Source organism: Mauremys mutica, unplaced genomic scaffold (genome assembly GCF_020497125.1).
Source record: "Mauremys mutica isolate MM-2020 ecotype Southern unplaced genomic scaffold, ASM2049712v1 000750F_np12_subseq_52377:182968_obj, whole genome shotgun sequence".
Lineage (NCBI taxonomy): Eukaryota > Metazoa > Chordata > Testudines > Geoemydidae > Mauremys > Mauremys mutica.
In genome coordinates, this window is record NW_025423045.1 from 36,328 (window position 1) to 63,687 (window position 27,360).

Genomic DNA, 27,360 nt, shown 5'->3' on the forward strand with positions numbered 1-27,360 from the left:
AAGGGTTTGCAATGCCTCACGGGCTGGTACAGCATCACATGATGCAGGTTTCTATCTCATTGTTCCATGGGCATCCTACTAGATTGCCAGCTGCTTTTCAACTGCAATGTGCGTGGTGGGGTAGAGAGCATGTGTGTGGGGGGGGAGAGACAGTGTGTGCGTTGCGGAAGAGTGAGTGTGTCGGCACAATGTCTCTAAGTTCAGACAGCTGCTGGAACCAACCAGTCCTGAGGCAGGGGACAGCCCTGACATCAGCCCCCCTTCTCTCACTGGTTCAGCTCAGCACAGCACGCTCTGTCACACACACACACACACACTGCTGCTTGCCTATCTCTGTGTCAGGGGTGCTGGAACAGGGGGTTTAGAGGGCCATGACCCCACCACTCTTTACTGGCTGTTAGGACAAATGATGGAGGGGGGGGAGGGTACAGTCTTGGGGAAGAGGCGTCTGTGGGTGTGGCCTCGGGGGGAGAGGTGGTGTGAGTGGGGGTCCTTCAGGAAGGGGTGTCATGGGGGTGCCACAGTTCGGACAACGGTGCCCCCCCCCACTGTAAGGAAGCTTCTGCCACCCTTGCTCTGTGTTGGCAGAGTGGGAGAGAGCAGCATCCATGGCAGTGATTTGCTCCCCGGGGCTCTGGCAGGGGGGCTCGGGAGGTGATTTAAAGGTCCAGGGGCTCCAGCCGCTACAGGGAGCCCTGGGCCCTTTAAATCACCAGCCTGGGGAAGCCGGGCCGGGCTGGCACAGCGTATCGACTCTTGCCGGTACCCCATACCGGAACATACCGGCTTACTTTCACCTCCAGAAGGTCCTCACATGGATCAATAACTGGTTAAAAGACAAGAAACAAAGGGTAGGAATAAATGTAAATGGTCAGTTTTCAGGATGGAAACAGGTAACTAGTGGTGTCTGTATTGGGACCAGTACTAGTCAACATATTCATAAACAACCTGCTAAACAGTGAGCTGACAAAATTTGCAGATGATCCAAAACTACCGGCTTGCTGCCTAGAACGAACGCTCCTTGAATGGGGTGATCCACAGGGAATCATAGAATCATAGAACTTAAGATCAGAAGGGACCATTATGATCATCTAGTCTGACCTCCCGCAAGATGCAGGCCACAAAAGCTGACCCACCCACTCCTGAAATAATTCTCTCCCTTGACTCAGCTGTTGAAGTCCCCAAATCCTGATTTAAAGACTTCAAGTAGCAGATAATCCTCCAGCAAGCGACCCCTGCCCCATGCTGCGGAGGAAGGCGAAAAACCTCCAGGGTCTCTGCCAATCTAGCCTGGAGGAAAATTCCTTCCCGACCCCAAATATGGCAATCAGCTGAACCCCGAGCATGCGGGCAAGACTCTCCAGCCAGACACTCAGGAAAAGGACTTTCAATATCCCAACATTGACCCTCGGTACTAATTACCAGTGGTTGCACGTTATTGACCTATTGACTAAATCAGGTTCTCCTATCAAACCATTCCCTCCATAAACTTATCAAGCTTAATCTTAAAGCCAGAGACGTCCTTCGCCCCCAGTGTTTCCCTCGGTAGGCTGTTCCAGAATTTCACTCCCCTGATGGTTAGAAACCTTCGTCTAATGTCAAGCCTAAACTTCCCGACTGCCAATTTATATCCATTTGTTCTTGAGGGAGTAGCTCAAACCTCCAAAGTGCCTGGCCAGGGGCAGGACATTGGCCCAGCAAGGGAGGGATGTGGCAGTGACATCACAAAGGCCTTTTGCAGGACCTCAGACTATTGGTCAAAGGCGGTGGGGAGGTGGTGACCTCACAGAGAGATGCTGACATCAGCCAGGCAGGACAGGGGTGAGGGGCCAGGGAAACCTCAGAGACCCCTGTGGCTTTGCTTCAGCAAGTCTCCTTCTCCAGGTCTATCTTTGAGGAGAGAGAGAGTATTCGGGTCCATGGATGTGAGCGCCAGGAGGAACCTCTTTCGAGTTTTCTCCTTCCCTTTTAGTGATTTTACTAGAAAACAGCCGTCCCTGTTTAGAAGGTAAGAGCCTCCTTGAGTTTGAAACCTGTTCAGTCTGATCCATCAGGTGACAGTTGAATTCTAGGCATGGAAAACACGAGCTTAAGGAGGCAGAATTTTATTCTGCAACTGGGATTTTGTCCCTCAGAATCACTGGGGACATTAGGGTTTGTCCTTTTTGTTTCACCTTTCTCTTTGTCTCTTGCTTCTTTGTCCTTTCACCAGTTCCCCTCCCAACACCAGGAGAGGGTGTGTGTGTGTGTGTGTGTGCGTGTGGCAGGGGAGTTCTCGACAGCTCCCACTGTGGGAGGTCCACCAAAAATGTGGGGCTGAAATAGTGCTCGGGCAGTGATTCCCAACAGTGACCTGGACCATCCTTTGGGCTCTCTGGTGAGAACCCTCAGCCTCCCATCCTCAGTCTCTACCCTGATTGGCTGAGCAGCGGGTTATTGACAGGGAGGAGACTCAGGTCCCTGTTGTTCTCTTTTAAGACCAAGTAAATAAGTCAGAACCAGTTCTATGTTTGATGAATTTTGCTGCTTCTCTGCATTAATTGTCTCTGAGCAGTTCATGATTCTCTCTAACATTGCAGTTCTCCTCAAATACTTGCTGAAACTGTGCACTGCTGTTGGTCTGGAGCTCATGTGAGAGCACTTTATTCAGGTCATTCAATGTGTGAAATTCAAGATCTGATGGTTAATTTGAAAATCAGGAAAAGGGAAGGAGAAAACTCGAAAGAGGTTCCTCCTGGCGCTCACGTCCGTGAACCTGAATACTGTCTCAGTCCTCAAAGAGAGACCTGGAGAAGGAGACTTGCTGAAGCAAAGCCACAGAGGTTTCTGAGGTTTCCCTGGCCCCTCGCCCCTGTCCTGCCTGGCTGATGTCAGCATCTCTCTGTGAGGTCACCACCTCCCCACCACCTTTGACCAATAGTCTGGCTCCGCTTGCTGCAGCTCTTCTCCCCACACAGATCTGCTCCCTGGGCAGCTTCTACGGCTCGTGCTGCTGCGGCTCGGCTCCCAGCACAGATCTGCTCTGGTTCTCCCCGGCTGGTGCAGCTCTACTCCCCGGCTCTTCTCGGGCTCCTGCTCTCTCCTTAGCTCTGCCCCACTCTGGCCCAGGCAGCTCCAGCTCCCACGGAGGATGGGACCCCCTGGCCTGGTGACTCCCTCATTACACTGCCTGGCCTGTCAGTGCAGCTAACTTGGAGCTTTGGCCTCTCCCCATTGCCCCTGGGAATTGTCAGTCTCAGGGTCCTGATTTCCCATTGGCCCTTCCCCCTTCTATTGGGACTGGGAACTAGCCAACCAAAAACCCCACTAAGTTTTAGTAAGGGGCCAACAGCCCCTTACACGAGCCAGCCCCGTGAGAGTCACCAATGTCCAGAAACAGCAAGGTGACATGGTCCCATGGTGTAACGGGCAGCACTCAGGACTCTGAATCCTGCAATCTGAGTTCAAATCTCAGTGGGACATTGTGTTGGCTTGTGGTAAAGCCCTGGAGCTTCCAGTGCTCAACTTCCCTGTCTCCAGTGGTGCAAGAGCCAATCTTTCCCCTCCTGCTGGGTGACTTGCCCACTAGGGTTGAGGCACTAAAACTTGCTTCCCTGGTTGCTGATTCCTGTGGTTTCACCAGATGCTTGGGATTCTCACAGCTTCACCTGATGCCCACAAGTTTGGCCATTTTACTTGCAGCCACATGTTACCTCTTGTCCACATGGCACGTGAAGGAAGGCATGTCAGAGCTAGGCAGGAGGGAGGCAGAGTCCCAGGCTGGAGCCCAGCACCTCTCCTCCTTTGGGCACCTAGAGCAGAGGCGGCTGGTGCTGACAGCTCCAAGGGAAGGCTTAAAAGCTACAGAGCAACCGAGGTCAGGGCCAGAGGAGGGGAGAACCAGCAGACGGCCACAAAGACACCCGGCCAGCCTGCTCCCTGCCATGCCAGCCCCCCACTGAAGAATCAAGGCCCCCGTTGTGCCTGGGGCTGCACAGACACAGAGACAGTCCCTGCCCCAGCTGAGATCAGGCCCCGTTGGGCCAGGCGCTGCCCAGACACAGCGAGAGACCATGCCCCAGAGAGTTTACAGGCTCCACACCCAAAAAGTGGGAGGAGAAACAGACTCAGTGTCACACAGCAGCACTGAGAGTAAAACCCAGGACTCCTGGCTCCTCCTGCTCTAACCACTAGACCCCACTCTGCTCCCAGAGTTGGGGAAAGAACCCAGGAGTCCTGGCTCCCCAAAAGGGTGGGAGTGGGGTCTAGTGGTTAGAGGAAAGGAAGATGGGTGTCAGGACTCCTAGGTTCCAGTCCCAGTGCTGGGGTTAGAGTGGAGTCTCGTACCTTAGCACAGGTGGGGCTGGAAGCCAGGACTCCTGGGTTCTTCCCATCCCCCCCGAACCACCTTGCACAGCAGGAGGGGGGCTGGGCAGGAAGCGATGATGGGGTGAAAACTACCAAGAAATGCAAATCCTAGAAGGAGCCTGTGTCAGGAATTGGGTGGTGCAGAAACCACGGCCCCCATCCCCACCTCTAACCCCCCGCTTGGCTGGCACTGGATCATGCCCCCTGTAACCCCCCAATCCACCCCCTGTGAGCCCTGGGGGGCAGGGAATATCCATGGTGCTGGGCCCCCCATCCAATTGAAGTATTCAGTGTCGCAGTGACCCAAGGTGTGTGCACAGAGTGGGGATGGAGTGTGTGTGTGTGGGTGGATGGATGGATTTCTGCATGTGTTTGTGTGGTTTTCTGTAAGGGTTTTGTGTGTGGGGGGGTGTTATTACAGCTGTGGGGGTTGTGTTTGTGGCTGTGCAAGTGTGTGTGTTCATGTGGCTGGATTTGTGCATGTGTTTGCATCTGTTAGCAGTTGTGTTGATGTTGGCTGGATTTGTGCATGTGTTTGTGTATATTAGCAAGTGTGTGTGTGTGTGGCTGGATTCATGCATGTGTTTGTGTATGTTTGCAATTGTGTGTGTGTGTGTGTGTATGCATGCTCTGCTGCCCTCTTTCTGCGCAACAACTGTTTCTCTGTATGTCACATCCCCCATACCGTCGACCCAGGTGGTGACTTCCCCGTTACAAGGGCTGGCTGGCCTGACACTTCTCCCCTCTGTGGAGTGTGGCGGGGGCTGCAGCTCACCCCCAGTGGGGCAGGAGGGCCCAGGTGCGGGGCGCTGGGCTCCGATGCACCTGGAGAGCAGCTCAGGTGAGGTGGGGCAGGGCGTGTGGTGTCCGTTCTGTGTTGCCTGGTGCTGGGCCATTGCACAATCCCCAGCCACGCCGCACAGTGCACCCCGAGAGGGGGCAGGGGGCCAAGCAGACGATCCAGCACGAGGGGGGTGAGGATGTGTGGTTGGGGGGAGGAAAAGCCTTGGGCTGCACTGGGGGAGTGCAGAGCAGGGGTTACACCCCAGAAACCTGCAGCAAAGGGATGGACAGGTGGGGTGGGTGGATAGAAGAGGCAGCGGGACTAAAATCTAAAAGGGGAGTGTGGGGTCTAGTGGTCAGAGCGGGGGGGGGCAGGTTTGGTGGTCAGAATTCCTGGGTTCTATCTCCAGCCCTGGGAGCGGAGTGGGGTCCAGTGGTTAGGGTGTGTGTCAGGGGGAGAGCCAGGACTCCTGGGTTCTCTCCCTGGCTCTGTGGGAGCGAGGGGCTGGGGCCGGGTTGTGACACGGCCCAGAGTCCCGTACTGCCCCTTTGTTACCCAACCGGGGCAGCGTGGGGGATGGCCTGGGAGACCCGCTAAGAAAGGTGCTTCTGGTGGGTCTGTGTGTGGGTCACGCTGCCCCCTGCTGGATAGACCCCTCTAGGTCAGAACCAGTCTCAGCCCGGGTCAGACCCTGGGAGCCCAGCCCCCTCTGTCGCCATGGCCATGTCTATTGATCTCCTGGAAAGGTCCATTCTCATGGGTAGCTGTCCAGTGGCAGTGAGTTCCACAGGCCTCGGCACAGGCTGTGTGGGGCAGGAGGTCCTTGTGTTGGGAGCAGTGGGAGTGAACTGTGTGCGGTTGTGTCTCTGAGCACAATTGTGAATATTCTGCTGTGTGTGTGATTGTGAGTGTGGCTGGGGGTGTGATTGTTTCTCTCTTTGGGGGTTGGGCTAGCATGCCTCTCTGGGTGTGTTGTGTGTGAGTGTTCTTGGGACTGAGAGTCCATTTCTGCGTCAATGTGTGTGTGTGTGTGTGTGTGTGTGTCACTTGCTGCAGGATACAAAATCCTGCAAAGCCACAGCCACCACACACACACACACACACACACACAGAGCCGGGCTCAGCCCCACCAGCAGGGAGCAGCAGGGACACACATGTCTCTCCTGGGCCAGCTTGGACAATTTCCCATCACGACCCGGCACAGTGCTGGTGCCCCCGCATGGGGGTGGGCAGTGACCGGGCGGGGGGGGGGGCAGATGTGCTGGATTCAGAAGGAAGCACTTTGGGAAAATCAGTCACGGCCCTTAGCAGAGCTGGGACACCGACCCAGTGACCCCTGCACCACCCTGGGAGGGGAGTGGGGTCGAGTGGTCAGAGCAGGGAGGGGGCTGGGCACCAGGACCCCTGGGTTCTATCCCTGGCCCAGGGAGTGGAGGGGGTCTAGAGCAGGGGGACTGGGAGCCAGGACTCCTGGGTTCCATAGGGAAGACTGTTTTTTCTTGTGCTCCCCTCCCTAGAGATCCCAGCCCAGCCCCCTAGTTGAGAGTGAGTGGGAGCGGGGGAAGTTGCTCTCCCACTTCAGAAACATGATACAACCCCCCCAACCATGGGCTGTGACATCTTGGACCTCCCCCTCCCCCAGGCAGATAGTAGAAGCCCCGCCCCACCAGAGAAGGGGGGGGTTAGTTGCACCCACAACAATCCCACTCATGGTTGCAAAAAAAACCCCCCACCCAGCCCCACAAACCACCGCTAGGACAGGATCTGCTGCTTTCTTTTCACCAGGAGCTGCTCCCCGCCAGGCACCACACCCCAGTCACACGCCTTTGGTCACTATGCAGCTCAGTGGCAATCACTGCCCCGAAGTGACTCCGGCGCAGGCACCCACAGCACGAACTCCCCACACCGGATTCTGTCCACACGCAGAGAATTCTCTCCGCCGGGCTCCTTCGGTTCCTCTCGCTGCTCTCCGTCCTGCCGCCAGACACTGCTCATCTGCATAACCCCGCCCATGGACACGTGACGCCTTCTGTCGTTTTGGTCTCAAGTGAATGAGTCGCCTGCAGAGAGTGAACACGTCAGCGTACGTCACAGCCCCAGCGCCCGTCACAGCCGCCGGGCGGGGATTGTCTGTGAGCCCCGCGCTGGGGGCGGGGCTTCAGGGAGAGACCCAGCCCCATAGACAGCCTGGGGCAGGGAGCTATTGGGGGAAGGGATGAGGGGATGGGGGGAGAAGGGAGGAGGGAGAGACCCAGCCCCATAGACCTGCAGGGGCAGGGGATCTTGGGGTCAGTAGGGGAGAAGGGGGATTGGCAGAGACCCAGCCTGGGGTGCAGGGGAAATGGGGTGGGGTGGAGGGAGACATGTCGGGTGGGGGTGGGGTGTGTGAAATATTGGTCCAGGGAAACTGAGTCACTCCCAGGACATCGTGTGCAGGGGAGAGCACAGGGGCAGGGAGAGAGCCCCAGCCCCACAGAGCCCCAGAGGGATATTGGGGGCAGGGGAGGGGATGGAGGGAGGAGAGACCCATCTCCATAGACCCCCAGAGGCAGGAAATGAGGGGAGAAGGGGGGCGGGAGGGATCCAGCCCTATAGACCTGTAGGGGCAGGGAGATATTGGGGGCAGGAGGGGAAAAGGGGGGTTGGCAGAGACCCAGCCCGGGGTGCAGGGGAAATGGGGGGGTTTGGAAGGAACTGGGGAGGAGAAGAGACACAGGGCAGGACACATGTTGGGACAGGGAAACTGACTCACTCCGAATACATGCGGAGCAGGGCAGGGCGGAGGCAGATCATGCTGGTCCCAAGGTAATTTCAGGGGGTTCTGCTGCCCCACTCAGCCGGGGGGCTCCCCTCTGGGCTGAGGAGCCCTGGGGTGGGGCGGGTGCAGGGGCTGGGTGTGTGTCAGGCTGGGGGAGCTGCCTGGGCAGAGGGGCTGGAACCAGGGGCGGCTCCAGGCACCAGCACACCCAGCGCCTGGTTGGGGGGGGCAAGCTGCAGGGGGGGCTCTGCTGGTCGCCGCGAGGGCAGCAGGCACCCCAGCCCCTCCCCCACTCTACCCCCACTCTACCCCCCTCGTCCCCCAGAGCTGGGGGAGAACCCAGGAGTCCTGGCTCCCAGCCCTGCCCCTCCCCCTTATTTCCATATGGCTCCATCCAACAGCCCCCCCCCCCGGAGTGGGGAGAGACGAGGCCAAGGGAAAAGCAGGCGGGGTGGGCGGGCCGAGACCCCGCGACACGTGAGTTCGCGTCAGGAGCCGGAGGGGGGCGGGGCAGGGGCTCTCTGGGGGGGCGGGGCGGGGATGAGGGGTTGCGCTGGGTGGGGGGGGAGGTGTCAGGTTGACCCAGGGACCCGCCCTCACCTGGGCTGGAGAGGACGGAGGCGCCTCGGGGCAGGCTGGGAGTTGTAGTTCCTGGCTCGTCTCAGAGCGGAAGTGACGGTCGGTTGCTCAGACAACGCGCCCCCTCCCGGTGCACACTGGGAAGCGTAGTTCTCTCTCTCTCTTTCTCTCTCACACGCGGCCTCTATGGGAGGAGTGGCCGTAGCTCGTCACTTTGCCGCGCCCCTTCCCGCTCCCTGATTGGCGGAGAGAGCGCGGGACAGAGACTCGGCGCGTGCGGCCGTTGGGATTCGAATCCCGCTGGCGGCCGGGAGGGCTGCGCGGCTCAGACCCTGCGGGCGGCACCGGAGCGGGCGGGCGGTGGGGGGCCGGGGCTCGGGGGCAGCAGGTGTAACGTCAGAAACATGAACCGCTCCCGATTCGCTACTTTGGCTGCACTGAGCATGCGCGGATTGAACTGAGCATGCCCAGTAACCCTCGCTGTCGCCGCTGCCCTCTCTCTGCCCTCACCTCTACTCGCGAATTGCTGCCTGCTCTTGGGGGGTGTTTAAAATGCTCAAGGGGGCAAATCGCAGCGGGGGGGGCTGCCAGGGTCTGAGCGGGGCAGAAATTTACTGGCCGGGGGGGGTCAAGCTGCTGTAGGCAGCGGCAGGAGAGGGGCTGAAGGGGGAAAATCGGGGGTGGGGGAGGAGCCGGGGTGGGGGGTGGGAGCCGGGGTTAAGCCCGGGTGGGGGGGGGAGACGCTGCCAGACCCTGTGCGGGGACAAAACCCCCGTTTGGGGAGGGTGGGACAGGGGCCCCTCGGGATAAGCCCCCTGCTGGGCTCGCAGATCTGGGGGTGTCCGGGTTGTGGGGGGGCAGAGGCTGTTTTCAGTTCTGCAGTGTGTCAGCCCCGGAGCAGGGGGCGGGTTCCCGGGGCTGGGGCTTAGAGGCACCGGCAGCCCAGCTCCCAGACTGTCACAGCTCAGACACCGCAGCTCCTCTCTAGCCTGTACAAGTGCTGCAGGGCTGTTACTGCTCCAGCCGGGAGCCTGAATGCGGGAAATATTGCATAGACACCCCCTCCCTCCCTCACACTCTGCCTCTCACATTTTGACTATGGAAAAGTGTCTTCTATCATTTTCCATGTCTATATGGAATCACTGCAGCGCCTTTCTCTTATATAACGTGCTGAGCTGCTAACTCCCTCCCAGAGCCCGCGTGTCCGCACCCCCTCCTGTACCCGAATCCTCTGCCCCAGGTCAGAGCCTGCACCCCTCACTCAAACTCCCCATAGCCTGCAACCCTCCTGCACCCCTAACTCCATCCCAGAGCCTGCACCCCAAACAGGGCCGGATTAACCTGTTGTGGGCCTGGTGCTAAACATTTGTGGGTCCCCATGGGGGAAATGGGGATATGAGGCATGGGCTCAAGGTCAGACACCAAGAAGACCAGCGCCATTCATATTCTGGTTTTGGATAAAATACTTGATCTTGCCTACATCATAGAAACCTTCCTCCCTCCAAGTCTACACCCCACTGCACCCTTTAGCGATAAAGTACCCATTAATCAAGTTCTGAATCAGTCGTCTTTCTTCCCAATTTAGTTTTAACAATAAAGCTGCAACCTAAGTAGCTATGGGAGATGACAGTGCAACTACTAGGTATTGGTGGGGGAAAAGTGTGCTACTAATGTCCTGGATATACTGGCAGGGCCGGCTTTAGGCCAATTCAACCAATTCCCCTGAATCGGGCCCTGCCCCTAAGAGGGTCCCGCGCCCAAGCCCCGGTTCGGTGTATTGGCAAGAGTCAGTGCACTGTACCGGGGTGGCCCGGCTTCTCCAGGGGACAATTTAAAGGGCCTGGGGGCCCTTTAAATTGCTACCCCTGCCACACTGCTGGAGCCATGGGGTAGGGCTGTTGGGATCTGTGGGCTATTTAAAAAGTCCGTGGCCCCCGTTGTTTCTATCGCCCCAGCCCTTTAAATAGCCACTGGAGCCCCGCCGCTTCCCCAGGGCTCCGGCAGCTGTGTACATGGCCAGGGCTGTGGAAGCAGGGGAGCCCCAGGTGGCTGCTGCTACTCTGGTGGGGGAGGGAGGAGGAGGAGGGAGCACTTACCATACCGGGTGGTCTGTACCCCCTGTACCTGCACCCCCTGCCCTGTCTCCAGCCAACCACTCCCTGCCCTGTCTCCAGCCAACCCCTGCTGCACCCCCCCACGCCTGAAGCCAGCCATTCCTGCACTTCTCTGTCTTCAGCACTGCCAATCTATGCTGCACCCCCCTATGGTCCTGCTTGAAGCCAGCCAGCCCACCCCACCCCACCCACCCCTGTCTCCAGCCATTGCTGCACCCCTTGCCCTGCCTGCAGCCAGCCCCATGTCCACTGGTGCCCTGCAATTCCCTGGGCAGTAACCCTGCACACCTGCTTCAATGATGGGAGAAGAGAACAGCTGGTACCCAGACATGTGCACACCCTAGGGTGACCAGACATCAAGTGTGAAAAATCAGGATGGGGTGGAGGTTAATAGGATCCTATATAAGAAAAAGACCCCAAGATTGGGACTCTCTCTATAAAATCGGGACATCTGGTCACCCTAGCACACTCCCAGGGAGTGGCGGGGACCCACACATGTGAAGCGGAGTTCATTTCTAGTTCAGTCCCATCTTTTTAAAAAAGAACTGTAGGTAGTGTTAACATACAGCCATATTTTCCCAGACATGTCAGACATTTTGGTTCTTAAATTGCTGTCCGGGAGGAATTTTTAAATCTGGAAATATAGTAACCCTATTGGTACCAGAAATACATATTCTGGCACATCCCTTAAATCAGAACTTTTTATAGGGAACCGGTTGCTAAGAAAGGAAAGGCTTTTTTTTCCCACCTTTTTTTCCTTTTTTTTAAAGTCATCCCTGCTGGGGCCCCGCCGAAAATGTTTGAATTGGGTGGGCCCCAAACTTCCTAAAGCCGGCCCTAACTAGTCTGTTCAGTGTTATAGCTTTTAATATGCTAATGCAAACACTGTAATAGAGCATTAATGTCCCAATGTACTGTAGCTTGTTTTAACTTACTGTAATACTAGAAGTGGTGCATGTGAACATTGCCGTAACGAGGGCAAGGAGAGTGAGGCACTTGCCTCGGGCACGGAAAGTGAGGGGCTCAGAAAGTCTCTCCTTCAGCGGCAATTCGGCAGCAAGTCCTTCTCTCTGAGAGGGACTGGGGGACCCGTTGCCGAATTGCCGCTGGTCGTCATCAATGGAGAGGGGCGGCACATACGGCTCTTTTGCAGAAATTCGTTGGTGGATCCTTCCCTCCAATAGGGAAGAGCCGGACATGCTGCCTCTGTTCCTTGCCTTGTGTGCAAAAATCCCTAGTTACGGCTCTGCATGTGAAGCTCTCTTAAAAGCTGACACTACGGTAGTGATATTCCCAAGTCAGCATGCATAGGGCTGGGAGTGGGGAAGGGGAGTGCATTTAGGTACAAGTAACATCTCTCACACCAAACAGGAACTTTTCCACAGTTCATTATTATACCTTGTCTTACAAACACCAAAAACTATTACATATGCACAAAGGTCAATAATCTCCCCCTCCCCATATATACAGAGTTGTGCTTCTGCATATGGGTGAGTAGTCTCTTGGTCTATCCAAGGCCGTGATCAAGTGTCTTGATGTTTTTGGTCTTTTGGCCTCGAGATGAAGACCTTGTCTGTGTCTTGGGAACCTTGAGGTAAAAAATTATCTATCTCAGATTAATATTGAGCTACCAGCTGTTCAGGAATCAGTACAGAGTCAGCTGCCAAGCCACATGTTGAATCCTATTGCAAACAGTATGGGTGACCCATGAGGCATTCTGAAGCAAGAGATTACTGTAAAACTTTAAATAAGACGCAGAAAGAATACACTTTTCTTAGGTTTTGTTTCTGTCTGATTGATTGTATTATGTATAGTAGGTGTTTAATATAAAAACCAGGTAGTATGGTTTACAATGTTATAACAAGAGATTATGCTATTACCATTATCCAGTCAACTTGCACACTACTATTTTGAATTAGTGATAATTCACAGAGAGAGAAAGAAGAAAGCTGAATTTAGATAACAATTATTAACCAGATTCCTGGTTATTCACCAGCCACTTTGCTTCAGTCCATGGCATAAAGCACCATAAACCCAGGACAGTATGGACAAGACAATATTCACCTCGAATTTGCATCTGCTACAGTCCCTGCCCCCGCCTCATTCCCAGTCACACTATTCAGGATATAGCCTAGTGAGAAAGTGGCATGGCTGAAGCATGTAGCTGGCAACTGAAAACTAGTACAGAGTACAATAGCCCTGAGAACATTGCTTAATTCTGAGCACTGTGTCTGCAGTGAGATGCAGGGTGGGCCTGGTGCCACGGCACCGCTGTCACCATTGTAAGGTCGGTACTGACTCTAATCCCCCTCTCACAGGAAAACTCCCTTGGACCTTTTCTGGATGCCACTAAAAAATATAAAAATCTGCTGCCCCGGTGCTAATTTACTGCTACAGGAGACTTGATGCAGTGAAATAATTTCCCTATATTCCATCAAACTCTGCATCACACCTCTTGAGTATTTAAAAGAGTCTCTCATAACTATTTGTCTATGTAAAGTATCAGAACAGTTCACAAATTTTAGGATTGCCTTTTGCTGAACTACTCTTGCCTGTGAATCCAGCTCTTACAGTCCCATGTTCACACGTCATTGCTTGTGTGTAGAAGCTGATTCACAAATATTCGGTAAGTGTATTATATGGTCTCACCCTACATCGTTCCCAAGGGCAAAAATCTTCTGCAACAATGAAGGCTTGGGCAGATGACCAGTGGCTGCAGAATTTTTGGATTCATCTTTGTGCAAAACTCACCAAAATGAAAGCTGCACTGACAGTGGAGAAGAAAAAATAATTGCACTATGGGGATCTGCAACACCAGATTACTTTCGGTCAATCAGTGGTCTCTCTCCTAAACTAAGGTGAATGGATTTCTTTAATGTAAGTAGTCACAACATATGGTTAAATATTTTATGATCAATATCCTGTTAAGAACTCTGCGGTCACAGATAATACCTGTCTTCTTTGGAAACCAGGGCACATTATCCAGTCTTTTCCCCCACCCCCGCACAACCAAAACTGATCTGAGAAAAACCTTGCATAAAGCAGTTAATGGAGGTGCGAGACATACGTACTTCCTTGGTGACAAGCTTTAGGCAACACCCCTATCCTCATTCACACCCACCGTAGCAGTAGAACAGACTTCTAGTACTGAAACTCTGATTGATTTTATGGCTACACTTAGCGCTGCACAGCGCTGCCGCGGGAGCGCTCCCGCGGCAGCACTTTGAAGCGCGAGTGTGGTCAGAGCGCCAGCGCTGGGAGAGAGCTCTCCCAGCGCTGTTTGTACTCCACCTCCCTATGGGGATTAACGTACAGCGCTGGGGGGGCTCTGATCACACTGGCACTTTGCAGCGCCGCAACTTGCAGCGCTGGAGGGGGGGGGTTTCACACCCTGCTGCAGCGCTGCAAATCTGCAAGTGTTGCCAAGCCAAAATACCGAAGCAGACAAATTAATTGTCAGCCCCCTGAAGGAACATCACCCATAGTAAGAAGTGATCAGCTCCTATTATCTAGCCTAAAGAAATTCCTTCAGTCCTCAGTTTACCCATAAACAAATCTAGTGTTCTCCCATCAACCAATTCAACCAATTGCATATTTTATCTACCAAACCATTTCCTCACTCTCAAGTAAGAATTCTTATGCGTATATAGACCCAAAATTTGCCTGATTTAGAATCATAGAATAGAATCATAGAATCTCAGGTTTGGAAGGGACCACAGGAGGTCATCTAGTCCAACCCCCTGCTCAAAGCAGGACCAATCCCCAACTAAATCATCCCAGCCAGGGCTTTCTGGAGACTGAGCTTAAAAATCTCTAAGGATGGAGATTCCACCACTTCCCTAGGTAACCACATCTACTCCTGACAGAATTAAGATTCTGAGTTAAGATCATCAATGAAGACTCACGAGTTCAAGCTTCCTGGAGTGGGTGAGTTCCCTCATTTTATCTCTCTGTTTCCTTTTCTACCTCAGGTATTAATCTTTAAGAATGTAACTTATTTTGTTTAGGCTCTTGTAGTGATGTAAGGGTGATGATAGGGACATGCTAAATCTGGGACAAATAAGGGTGTCATCTTGAAAGTGCTGTTTGAATCATTCCATTGGGCACACAACCAGTACATTGATAGATTTACACAACCCCCCCACCCGCAAGAAGAGTAGAAATATCGGGGAAAACCAAGACAAGTAACCACAATAAATGAGCATATCCCAATTAATGGGCAAATCTGTTAAAAGTACCCAAATACTAAGGGTCTTCCTGGCTAACTGCATGAATAATAAAGAATCTTCACAATATAGTCATTTCTTAAATGTTTTGCATGCCTGTAATCATGGTGATTTCTTTATTGCTCCCAATTTCTATATTGTTTATCTGTGCGGTGTCTGGTTTTTTAAATGTCTTTGGCTGACATATAAGTAATTTTGCTTGATTTAAAACAATTTAGATGGTGGGATCTAATTGGTAAGATAATCAAGTAACATTATGTTACGGTTGATTAGTTAAATTATATTAAAATGATTGATTAAAGGCATTGATGAGAATGAGGCATGGCCGCCCAGAGGTGGGGGTACAAGTGGGGCAATTTGCCCCAGGCCCGGGCCCCGCAGAGGCCCCCATGAGTTTTTTGGGGTCCGTGGAGCGGGGTCCTTCACTCGCTCCAGGGGCCCCAGAAAACTCTTGCGGGGCCTGGGGCCCCAGAGCTTCTTCTGCTCCCGGTCTTCGCCGGTGGGGGGTCCTACCGCTCCAGGGAGGAAGGACCCCCTGCCAGTGAATTACCACCGAAGTGGGACCTGCCACTAAAGTGCAGCCGGGTCTTCAGCGGCGGGGGGGCCCTTCCGTTCCGGGACCCACCAACGAAGTGCCCCGAAGACGCAGCTGCAGTAAGTCGCCAGCAGGGGGCCGCCGCCGCGGGTCTTCGGGGCACTTCGGCGGCGGGTCCCGGAGCAGAAGGACCCCCCACCGCCAAATTACCGCCGAAGACCCCAGGCCCCCTGAATCCTCTGGGCAGCCCTGGGGGAGCCATTCAGCGTGTGACTGTACGACCGGATCAAGCGACAGCTGCCCGAGTTCCAGGAGATGAGGCTGCAGCTGGCTGATATGAGTGGGAGCACCGAGTGAAGGGAGGGGCGGCCTCCCCTGACATTTTTGTGGCCTGCAGGGAACGGAGACAAAGCAGGGGGATGCAGGGACTCAGGGCAGGACCCGCGGATCTGATAGTGCAGGACCACAGTCGCTGGAGGAGGAGAGAGAGTCCCGTGAGAGGAAGCCGCTGGTGGGAAGCAATAAGTGCAGAGTGCAAACCAGCCAGCTGAGAGTAACAGGGGTCTAGCAAATGAAAATGCTACAGGTCCCATGGTGTAATGGGCAGCACTCAGGACTTTGAATCCTAGAATCTGAGTTCAAATCTCAGTGGGACCTCCTGGATATATGTTGCTTTGCTGCAAAGTCCTGGAGCTCAATGTGTCTAGCTACCCTCTCTCAGGGTGAACTAGAGTGAGTTTTTTCCCCCTCACGCTGGGTGACTGATGCCCACTGGAGATAGGTCTTTGGTCTGGTTGGTTCAATGGGCTGGCCACTATAGGTTGGGGTCCTAGAACTTAACAGTCTGGCTAGAGATTCCTGCGGGTTGACCGGATGGTTGTTTCTCGCTGCTTCACCTGATGCCCACAACTTTGGTCCCTGCAGCTGTCACACTCTTCCTCTTGCCCATATGGCATTTAAAGGAAGGAGGGCCAGGGCCAGGCTTCATAGTCAGGGCTAGGCAGGAGGGAGGAAGAGTCCCAGGCTGGAGCCCAGCACCTCTCCTCCTCTGGGCACCTGGAGCAGAGGCGGCTGGTGCTGACAACTCCAAGGGAAGGCTTAAAAGCCACAGAGCAACCAAGGGCAGGGCAAGAGGAGGGGAGAACCATGCCTATGCGTGGCCAGCAGACAGCCACAGAGACACCCAGCTAGCCTGCTCCCTGCCATGCCAAACCCCCACTGAAGGCCACCCACAGACCAGCATTCGTTCTGCGGCCAGCCAGCATCACAAGGTGGTTGGAAAGCAGGTGGGGCCTCTAACCGTTCCCACTCAATGGGCTCCTTTTGGCGGTGGGGCAGGAGCTATTTCCCCCAAGAGGCTTTTTCCCAGCTGCTGAGAAACACAGAAGTACCCGGTCTTTGCTCTTGCGGTGAAAGGGGTTAATACGTTTAGGCGGCCTGGCTAGCTCAGCTGGCAGCACCTCTGGCTCTTACTCTGAAGCCTGAAGTTACAATTCCGTGTTTGGGGCTCCTCTTCAACAATACAACACACAATCTGCTTAAGCCCCCACCCAGTAACATGGGGAAACTAACCCTGGCCACTGGGTGCCTCTAAGAGGTGATACTTTTCCCACTCACACGCACTGAGTGTAGAAAAGAAACTTCAATAAAAAGGAGGAAAATCACCTTGTATTAACTTGGGAAAACACCACAATCAGGATTCATAACACAACACTATGAGCAAAACACACCCCGACAGTGCGCTGGGCAGTGGCCTTTTGCCTCGGGCTCCTAAATCCAGACACCAGAAGCTCTGTGGATGTGCCCCTCCCTTCACTGCACCTCACCCACAGTTGCTGCCCTGGGTCAGTGAAAACCCAGAGTTCACCTCTCACCTCCCGGGGGGAAAGCCCCTTTCTCCCTCTGCTGTCTGGCTACATTGCTGGCCACTTGCCGTTCCCCCCTGTCACCGCTCTGCTGGCCACCCTCTCTGCTCTGGGACGTCTTGTGGTCCCACCAGGAGCGGAACAGGCTCCCTAAAAGTAGCAGCCTCCAGAGCCCGAACAGTAGCCCCATCCCTGCCACTCAACGCCACGCCCCTGCCCCACACCCTCTCCCCAAGGCCCCGCTCCTACGCTGCCTCTTCCCCCAAGACCCCACCTCCCGCTCACTGCTCTCCGTCCCCTCCCCACCCTCACTCGCCCTTACGGTCATTACAAAGTGGCAAGGCAGAGCCCTCCCATGTTTAAAAGTCCTGGGGTGTTGTTCCCCCCTGTTCAGGCACCCCTGGGGCCCTGCACTTCACACAGCTCTCCCTGATTTCAGCTGTTAGTGAGGGAGCCTCACTGCTAGCGCAGACTGGGCAGTTTCTTGCATGAGAGACACTGTCCCAAAGCAGGACTAATGCTTAGAGCTGGTTCTCAGTGATTTCAGATCTGTTGGTCTGCAGCAAGACTCTCCATTGAGTCTTAACCAGCTCTGTTCTTACACAGGGAAGAACAAAAGGGTCAAATGGGGCCTGGAACCCTTAAGAAGAATCCACCCCACCGAGTACCAACACTTGTCGCTACCTGCTCCCAGCCCCACTGAGAATGTTTTGGGGTCACTCCTCGCCTGTATCAACCTAGGGAACTGGGAGAACAGCAGTTAACAGGTGCTCCAGTGGCACAATTGGTTAGCATATAGTACTTATAGGGCAGTGCTGAGAGGAGCTATGCTGAGGTTGTGAGTTCAAGCCTCACCTAGAGCACTGGTTTTCATTAGCCAAGTGGCATCACCCCCTCATTTGGCCTGTGGATGGTAGAATTCCAGCCCTGGGGACCCTGAGGAAGGGAGGAGTTAAAAATGCCCCTTCAATTATTACCTCCTCTCCAGAGCACAGGTCAGAATCTACAGTCCTTTCTCCCCCACCAGCCCCTGTGCCAGGATCCCTCAAGCAGAGCCTGGAGTCCTGCCCCTGGCGTCTGTACTATTGACAAACACTAAGTGACAGGGACAAAACACTCAAATCCCACCTGGTGCGGGGAGCCAGGTTTGCTCTTCAAATTCTGTCGCTGGTACATTTCCAGGCCTGGGAAAGTCCCACAACAGCATTGAATGGGAAGCTGCCTGCAGAACAGTTACACTGCACAGAGCTCCTGTGGAGGAGGGGTGGGAATTAGTAACATTTTGAGGATCGTTTGGGAAATGAGCCTTTGCTGACAAGGTTTGTCTCTGTTCATATTTCACCTTCAGGTGTTATGTTGAGGGATCTTTAGTATATATTTGGGAGGTTAATAACTCTCTCCTCAACTTTATTTACTCAACTTAAAAATTGGTCATTTGATTTTTGCATCTCCCTGTGAAAATGCAACTGACACGTGTGGCTTTCTACAGGGGGGTCATGATGTTAAAGTTGGGGAATTCAGTCTCTGTACTTCTGGGAGGGGGTGTTGCTTTTTTTACAGCTGCCTCACGGCCAGGCACACCAGGCTGTTAGCTGCACCCACTGTCCTTGCCAGGGGCCCCTGCTGAACCCTGGGCGGCTGCACTGCCGTGCTGGGGTGACTCTGCAGGTGGAGAAGCTGCTGTGGAGCAATGTAGAGCAGGTGCAGGAAGGAGACGAGGTCACTATTCACATTCTGAACTGCACAATTTTCCAAATTTGGGACTAGATTCATAGATTCATAGACTTAAGGTCAGAAGGGACCATTATGATCATCTAGTCTGACCTCCTGCACAATGCAGGCCACAGACTCTCACCCTCCCACTCCTGTAACAAACCCCTAACCTATGTCTGAGTTACTGAAGTCCTCAAATCGTGGCTTAAAGACCTCAAGGGAATCCTCCAGCAAGTGACCCCATGCCCCACGCTGCAGAGGAACGCAAATGTCCGAGAACAATTCTAGGGGAAGGTGAATGCAGAGCAATGACACTGGAGATGCCCAGACCTCCAATGGGGGCAGCGTTGACATTAATAATGGGAAGATCATTTGTGAAATTAGTCGTCACTGACAAGATTTGTCTCTGTTCCTATTTCACGCGATGGTGTTAGTTAAAGGAAGCAGTACAGATTTTTACTATATTAATTAAACACTTAATTTTATTTAACCAAGCCAAAAACTTAATGTCACTTATTTTTTCTCTCTCCTAGCAAGAATGAATTGAATTTTGTAACTTTCTGGAAAGTGCAGTGAGATTAAATGTGGGGAATTCAGTCTCTGTGTTTGTGAGCTGATGTTTTCCTCTCACAGGTCAGTGCCTGCATTGAAATACCAAGAGGGATCTAAGGGCTGGTGTACGCTGGGCACTTAACTGGCAGAGCGACGTCTCTCAGGGTGTGACACCCCCCCAAGCCCATAGAGTTAAGGTGACCTAAGCCCTGGTTAGATAGTGCTAAAGAAAAGGAAGAATTGTTCTGTCCATGTAGCTATTACAGGGATGGGAAAACCTCTCCAGTCACTGTCTACTCCAAAGTGCTATAGCAGTGCAACAGCAGCATTTTAAGTGTAGACAGAGTGAAAGTAGATCTGGCTCCAGTTTGCACTGTGGATGCTCAGGTACTAAGGCTACAAAAATAACAACAACAGCACAGTGCTTGCGTAGTTGGCAGGATTCAAATCTGCGCAGGGAAACCCCAATGGATTTCTAGTTCATCGCCTTAACCACTCGGCCACAACTACTTGATATGCACTTATTTTGCTACATGATGATTCTGTTCTCACTGGATTGTCACTTCAACTTGTTTGCTCAGACCAGCTTCTCCAGCACACTCATGGCTGCATTAGTGTAAGTGTATCCTGGGCTGAACAGCGAGAATTCCTGCCCATTTCCCTTCCGGCTGGAGCATGATCAGAGTGTGTTTGTGTGAATGACATTGCTGTAGATTGTTGTTCATTCCCCACTCTGACAATTCAGACAGTCCCTTTCCTAGTCAAATCTCCAGCACATCGTTCCAATAGCAGGGGGCAGGATTTCTCTGGGGCACTGAGGGCTGGTGCGTGAACTCAGGCTTGCATTGCACCCTTGATGTTTCATGGACTAACAACAGCAGCCTTTGTCTGGGATAAAGATGGCAGCAGTGCTGGCCTCGGTCATCTGACTTGGGCTCGTGGAGCTAAAGCTGAAGGGCTAAAAACTGTGGTTCAGATATTTGTGTTCACGCTGAAGCCTGAGTTCAGAAACCCTCGCGCCTCAGAGGTTGGGCTCAAGCCCATATGTCTGCACTGTAATTTTATAGAGGTTGGGAGGGAGTTTAGCAAGTGGAAATGGTACATAAGAACATAAGAAAGGCCGTACCGGGTCAGACCAAAGGTCCATCTAGCCCAGTATCTGTCTACCGACAGTGGCCAATGCCAGGTGCCCCTGAGGGAGTGAACCTAAAAGGCAACGATCAAGTGATCTCTCTCCTGCCATCCATCTCCATCCTCTGACGAACAGAGGCTAGGGACACCATTCTTACCCATCCTGGCTAATAGCCATTTATGGACTTAGCCACCATGAATTTATCCAGTCCCCTTTTAAACATTGTTATAGTCCTAGCCTTCACAACCTCCTCAGGTAAGGAGTTCCACAAGTTGACTGTGCGCTGCGTGAAGAAGAACTTCCTTTTATTTGTTTTAAACCTGCTGCCTATTAATTTCATTTGGTGACCCCTAGTTCTTGTATTATGGGAATAAGTAAATAACTTTTCCTTATCCACTTTCTCAACATCACTCATGATTTTATATACCTCTATCATGTCCCCCCTTAGTCTTCTCTTTTCCAAACTGAAGAGTCCTAGCCTCTTTAATCTTTCCTCATATGGGACCCTCTCTAAACCCCTAATCATTTTAGTTGCCCTTTTCTGAACCTTTTCTAGTGCTAGAATATCTTTTTTGAGGTGAGGAGACCACATCTGTACACAGTATTCGAGATGTGGGCGTACCATGGATTTATATAAGGGCAATAATATATTCTCAGTCTTATTCTCTATCCCCTTTTTAATGATTCCTAACATCCTGTTTGCTTTTTTGACCGCCTCTGCACACTGCGTGGACATCTTCAGAGAACTATCCACGATAACTCCAAGATCTTTTTCCTGACTCGTTGTAGCTAAATTAGCCCCCATCATGTTGTATGTATAGTTGGGGTTATTTTTTCCAATGTGCATTACTTTACATTTATCCACATTAAATTTCATTTGCCATTTTGTTGCCCAATCACTTAGATTTGTGAGATCTTTTTGAAGTTCTTCACAATCTGCTTTGGTCTTAACTATCTTGAGTAGTTTAGTATCATCTGCAAACTTTGCCACCTCACTGTTTACCCCTTTCTCCAGATCATTTATGAATAAATTGAATAGGATTGGTCCTAGGACTGACCCTTGGGGAACACCACTAGTTACCCCTCTCCATTCTGAGAATTTACCATTAATTCCTACCCTTTGTTCCCTGTCCATTAACCAGTTCTCAATCCATGAAAGGACCTTTCCTTTTATCCCATGACAGCTTAATTTACGTAAGAGCCTTTGGTGAGGGACCTTGTCAAAGGCTTTCTGGAAATCTAAGTACACTATGTCCACCGGATCCCCCTTGTCCACATGTTTGTTGACCCCTTCAAAGAACTCTAATAGATTAGTAAGACACGATTTCCCTTTACAGAAACCATGTTGACTATTGCTCAAGAGTTTATGTTTTTCTATGTGTCTGACAATTTTATTCTTTACTATTGTTTCAACTAATTTGCCCGGTACCGACGTTAGACTTACCGGTCTGTAATTGCCGGGATCACCCCTAGAGCCCTTTTTAAATATTGGCGTTACATTAGCTAACTTCCAGTCATTGGGTACCGAAGCCGATTTAAAGGACAGGTTACAAACCTTAGTTAATAGTTCCGCAACTTCACATTTGAGTTCTTTCAGAACTCTTGGGTGAATGCCATCTGGTCCCGGTGACTTGTTAATGTTGAGTTTATCAATTAATTCCAAAACCTCCTCTAGTGACACTTCAATCTGTGACAGTTCCTCAGATTTGTCACCTACAAAAGCCAGCTCAGGTTTGGGAATCTCCCTAACATCCTCAGCCGTGAAGACTGAAGCAAAGAATCCATTTAGTTTCTCCGCAATGACTTTATCATCTTTAAGCGCTCCTTTTGAATTTTGATCATCAAGGGGCCCCACTGGTTGTTTAGCAGGCTTCCTGCTTCTGATGTACTTAAAAAACATTTTGTTATTACCTTTGGAGTTTTTGGCTAGCCGTTCTTCAAACTCCTCTTTGGCTTTTCTTATTACACTCTTGCACTTAAGTTGGCAGTGTTTGTGCTCCTTTCTATTTGCCTCACTAGGATTTGACTTCCACTTTTTAAAGGAAGTCTTTTTATCTCTCATTGCTTCTTTTACATGGCTGTTAAGCCACGGTGGCTCTTTTTTAGTTCTCTTACTGTTTTTCTTAATTTGGGGTATACATTGAAGTTGGGCCTCTATTATGGTGTCTTTAAAAAGGGCCCACGCAACTTGCAGGGATTTCACTTTAGTCACTGTACCTTTTAACTTTTGTCTAACTAACCCCCTCATTTCTGTATAGTTCCCCCTTTTGAAATTAAAGGCCACAGTGTTGGGCAGTTGAGATGTTCTTCCCCTCACAGGGATGTTGAATGCTATTGTATTATGGTCACTATTTCCAAGCGGTCCTGCTATAGTTACCTCTTGGACCAGCTCCTGTGCTCCACTCAAGATTAAATCTAGAGTCGCCTCTCCCCGTGTGGGTTCCCGTACCAGCTGCTCCATGAAGCAGTCATTTAAAGTATCGAGAAATTTTATCTCGGCATTTCGTCCTGAAGTGAAATGTTCCCAGTCGATATGGGGATAATTGAAATCCCCCACTATTATTGGGTTCTTAATTTTGATAGCCTCTCTAATTTCCCTTAGCATTTCATCATCACTATTACTGTCCTGGTCAGGTGGTCGATAATAGATCCCTACTGTTATATTTTTACTAGAGCATGAAATTTCTATCCATAGAGACTCTATGGAACCTGTGGATTCGCTTAAGATTTTTACTTCATTTGAATCTACACTTTCTTTAACATATAGTGCCACTCCTCCCCCTGCACGGCCTGTTCTGTCCTTCCGATATATTTTGTACCCCGGAATGATTGTGTCCCATTGATTGCTCTCAGTCCACCAGGTTTCTGTGATGCCTATTATATCTATATCCTCCTTTATCACAAGACACTCTAGTTCACCCATCTTATTATTTAGACTTCTGGCATTTGTGTACAAGCACTTTAAAAACTTGTCCCTGTTTATTAGCCTACCTTTTTCTGATGTGCCAGATTCTTTTTTATGTGACTGTTTATCATCTGATCCAGCCCTTACATTATACTTCTCATTCCTCTGCTCCTGACTATTACCCGGAGATTCTCTATCATCAGACTCTCCCCTAAGAGAAGTCTGTGTCCGATCCACACGCTCCTCTGCAGCAGTCGGCTTTCCCCCATCTCCTAGTTTAAAAACTGCTCTACAACCTTTTTAATGTTTAGTGCCAGCAGTCTGGTTCCACTTTGGTTTAGGTGGAGCCCATCTCTCCTGTATAGGCTCCTCCCATCCCAGAAGTTTCCCCAGTTCCTAATGAACGTGAACCCCTCCTCTCTACACCATCGTCTCATCCACGCATTGAGACTCTGAAGCTCTGCCTGCCTACCTGGCCCTGCGCGTGGAACTGGGAGCATTTCTGAAAATGCCACCATAGAGGTCCTGGATTTCAGTCTCTTCCCTAGCAGCCTAAATTTGGCTTCCAGGACATCTCTCCTACCCTTCCCTATGTCATTGGTACCTACATGTACCATGACCACCGGCTCCTCCCCAGCACTACACATAAGTCTATCTAGATGCCTCGAGAGATCCGCAACCTTCGCACCAGGCAGGCAAGTCACCATACGGTTCTCCCGGTCATCACAGACCCAGCTATCTACATTTCTAATAATCGAATCTCCCATTACTAACACCTGCCTTTTCCTAGAAACTCGAGTTCCCTCCCCCGGAGAGGCAACCTCAGTGCGAGAGGTAACCCCAGCACCATCTGGAAGGAGGGTCCCAACTATGGGAAGGTTTCCCTCTGCTCCCATTGACTGCTCTACTGTAAAACCGCATTGAGGGGAGTGGACCACTGACCTGTCAGCTCTTAACACCCAAACTTTCAGTAACTCTATTATCAGTGCCTGTGAGTGTAATTTAAACCATAGGTCCATCTAGCTCTGAATCTTGTCTTCTGACAGTAGCCAATACCAGGTGCCCCAAAAGCCATTCCGAAGGGACTACAAGGAGTTGAACCCAGGATCTCCTGTTTACAAAACAGGGGCTTTAACCAGCTAACCCAGGATACCTACTGTCGCTTAAAGTGCTGTGTTTGCCTACACCTGACTCTCTGCCAATCCCCACTGGGCCCTGACAAGTGTTGCTCGTGTTTGGATTCTGTAAAGCAGAGGAGCAGATGAAGTTTTGCTCCCAAGGTGTGTGTGTGATTCTTTGGACAGGTCTACACTACAAAATTAGGTTGGTGTAATTACATTACTTAGGCTGGCAATGCAGTTCTATCAAGCTAATCCCGGTATAGATAGTGGCTCAGCTGTCACAACTTTCTGGAGCTATGAAACGGGAGGGGCCCAACCTCTGTAGCAGGAATGCAGGGCACGCGAGGTCACGGCAGGCATGGTGGGATACTGGTGGAAACCAGTTATGGTGATATAATGAGCAGCAGCATTTACACTGACATTTGTCACTTTAAGTTTGCTGCTGTCTGAATTAGCTGGGGGTTCGTTCAAGCTTGGTATTGAGTGAGGAAAAGACAGGCAGGACCAGGGTAACACTGAAAAGCCAAGTGGCTGCGTTTATTTAGGGGATAATTACAACTTGGGCTGGGGGAGTAGGCAACTTTGGCTGGGATGGTATCAAAAGTACAAACACACCCCAAAACACAGTAATAATACACTTTATACTGCTCACCACACCACACCAAATAGGCAGACACACCAATCACACAGATAGGAATCGGGTTCGTCAGGGCGATGCCCGGTGCAAACACAGAAAAGAGACCCACGGGCCACTGCCTCAGCCACCCTTGCTTTCACACAGAGGGTAAACCCAGAGTGTGGTGCGGCTGCAGCTGGGCAGATTCCACTCACTCAGACCGCGGGGACTGGACCCCCTTGGTCAGCTACCCTCTAAGCAGAGGCAGCTCCCCAGTTACACACACACACACACTGGACACAGACAGAGCAGTGATTCAAACACATAAAGCAGTTGGCAATTAACAATTCAATAACAAAGAGAACAATAATACAAGCTAGCTAAACAATTGTGCAATTCTGAGCTCACTAATACAATCCTGATATTCTGAGTAGATATTTGGTACCAAGTTAGGGAGGGGAAAAGATAAGAGGCTAAATAAGCTAACTGTCAGATATCAAAAAGCAAATACCGCACTCCAGGCGCAGCTGACCAGCAGAACAGACACCAGAAGCATGACGAGCAGACAGGGATCGGGTCCAAACGACAACGAATCCAAACGATACGACACGAGTGCACTTTACCGGGAGGAGACCCTGGCCGAACGAGTGATCAGGTCCTTCAGCTAACACGCGGATGCTCCACACAAATTTTGGGGGGAAATCTAGTTTTATAGAAAGGTCTCACTCCCTCGTGTCAGCATCTGATTGGCTCCCTGGTCCCTCCTCCCTTCAGGTTTCGAGCTGTTGCCACCCCACGTCGGAAGGCTTTGCACACGGCACACTGGAGTTGACGAGTAAACAAACCTGACCCTTAGATGACTGGGTCCAAAAAAGAGCAGGAAAATGAGTCTCTGGGCAGAATTAACCTGACCTCCAGACGACCGACCCAAAAAAAACAGGTTGCTGGGCAGAATCAGGCCTCCACACACAGAACTAGCCTGACCTTTAGATGGCCCAGCAGGAGAGAAAAAAAACAAAAACACAGGAGAGCATACACAGCTAGTGTTGCTGGGCAGGATTGAGTCTCTGCCCTATCCTATACAACAGGAACCTGGTCCAAAATGGAGGCTGCCTTGTCCTTTTAACAGGACAAGATGGCCATGGACCGACAAGTGGCCATACATAGCCATAACTGTGCAACGGATTGCGACAGCTGCAAAAAGCACTAGGCCTCTCGTCAAGGTGGTTTTATTTTGTCACCAAAACACGGCAATTTTGTCGCCAGACGTGGTATTGCAGTGTGTGCACCAGCCAAAAACTGCCGACCGAGGGAGCGTTGTGTGTTTTTCACACATCTGAGCAATATAATGATGCTGAAGTAACCTTGTAGGGCAGACCTGGCCAAAGATTCACACACACAAACACACACACAGCTTGCAAGGAAAACCTCACCTGCTCCTCTGCTTTGCAGAATCCAAACACAAGCAAAGCTTTTCAGGCCCCAGTGGGGATGGCAGGGAGTCAGGTGTGGGCAGACGCTGTGTTGTTGCCACAAGCAGGCACCATGGCTTAGCTGGCTAAAGCACCTGTCTTGTAAACAGGAGATCCTGGGTTCAATTCCCAGTGGTGCCTTGTTGACTAACTCTTGGGCAACATGGTAATGGCTACTGTGGGAGGACAAAACACAGAGCTAGCTGGTCCTTTGGTCCAGCCCAGTATGGTTGTTCAAATTATACTCACAGGCACTGATAACAGACTTACTGAAAGTTTGGGAGTTAAGAGCTGATAGGTCAGTGTTCCAGCCTGTCACAGATGATCCTGCTTCCTCTGGGACAGGGGCAGGTCTGGGCTCTCACACCAAATGCTCATTGTGGCTGCCAGAATCTGTGGGCAGCTCATTTAGTTTACATGGAGGGTTGAGTCCTGCTTTGTGCACCGTGTGTGAGAATGAAAATCCTAAACCACCCTTTGAAATAACGAAAGCAGCAGGACGTGTTATTGTCCCTGCCCCAAAGTAGACAGACCAATGGAGAAATGCCGTTGAGTCCAGGGTAATACTCCACTGCCATTTTAACTTTTTCGCTTGCTAAACTCCCTCCCAACCTTGTGGGGTCCCAGATCCCGGTATTGAG

General features: G+C 51.7%; 2 non-coding genes across 2 annotated transcripts; both read left to right on the forward strand.

The window, feature by feature from the left end:
• The first annotated feature begins 15,928 nt into the window (after positions 1 to 15,928).
• On the forward strand, positions 15,929 to 16,000 carry TRNAQ-UUG. Its single transcript has one exon. It is a non-coding gene; the product is annotated as a tRNA-Gln (tRNA).
• Positions 16,001 to 26,786: 10,786 nt separating this feature from the next.
• On the forward strand, positions 26,787 to 26,860 carry TRNAT-UGU. Its single transcript has one exon. It is a non-coding gene; the product is annotated as a tRNA-Thr (tRNA).
• Positions 26,861 to 27,360: the final 500 nt, after the last annotated feature.